Here is a 748-nt window from a genome sequence, read left to right as displayed (position 1 = left end):
ACGTCCAAGTGTGATTTTCGTAAAGGGTGTATGGACTGCTGAGCTACTGATAAGATATAAGGTTTTAAGCAGTTTCAAGATAGAATCCTCTTCCCGGTGAAAACGATTTAGACCTGCCACAAGGGAAGTGAGGTGGATGGTGCTACTATTAGTGCTGAGAGGCACATACGCTTTCGGAAATCTGATGTACTCTCGGTTTAGTCCTGTTTGGCATATCATTCTTCTTTTTCTTCTTCTTCTTCTTCTTCTGTTTTTCTTCTTATTAATAATAATAATAATAATAATTATTATTATTTTTTTTCATTCATGCATTGCCAGACGCCATGTATCCCAAACGGGGTGGCCAAGGGCTTAGAGTTAATTGTTTTACAGGGAGGGGCACTGATCCTCCACCAACCCCACTTGACACGTAGGGAGAACGTTATGCCAACAGCATCTGGTGTTCCTAGGCGGTCACCCATCCAAGTACTAACCAGACCCAACGTTGCTTAACTTCGCTGATCGGACGGGAAGCGGTGTACTGAACGTGGTATGACTGTTATTATTATTATTTTATTATTATTATTATTGTTATTATTATTATTATTATTATTCCCAGTCTTTAGATTTTGCATGTAATGGTTGGAGGATGGGGGGAAGGAGGAGGTCAGGGAGGGCACTTGCAAAAATGGTTTCTGGAAAGAGGCTTAAGTAATGGCAGTCAGAAAGATCACTTGTAAAATCATCTGTTGAAAGATTACTTATAATA

General features: G+C 39.7%; 1 non-coding gene across 1 annotated transcript; it reads right to left on the bottom strand.

The window, feature by feature from the left end:
- Positions 1–424: 424 nt before the first annotated feature.
- LOC145412725 (5S ribosomal RNA) lies at positions 425–543 on the bottom strand. The gene has a single exon (XR_013899636.1). It is a non-coding gene; the product is annotated as a 5S ribosomal RNA (ribosomal RNA).
- Positions 544–748: the final 205 nt, after the last annotated feature.

Source organism: Coenobita brevimanus, chromosome 93 (assembly GCF_032717465.1).
Source record: "Coenobita brevimanus isolate Jiangsu-jjx chromosome 93, ASM3271746v2, whole genome shotgun sequence".
In the NCBI taxonomy this organism is placed as follows: Eukaryota; Metazoa; Arthropoda; class Malacostraca; order Decapoda; family Coenobitidae; genus Coenobita; species Coenobita brevimanus.
This window is presented reverse-complemented; position numbering and strand designations above follow the sequence as displayed.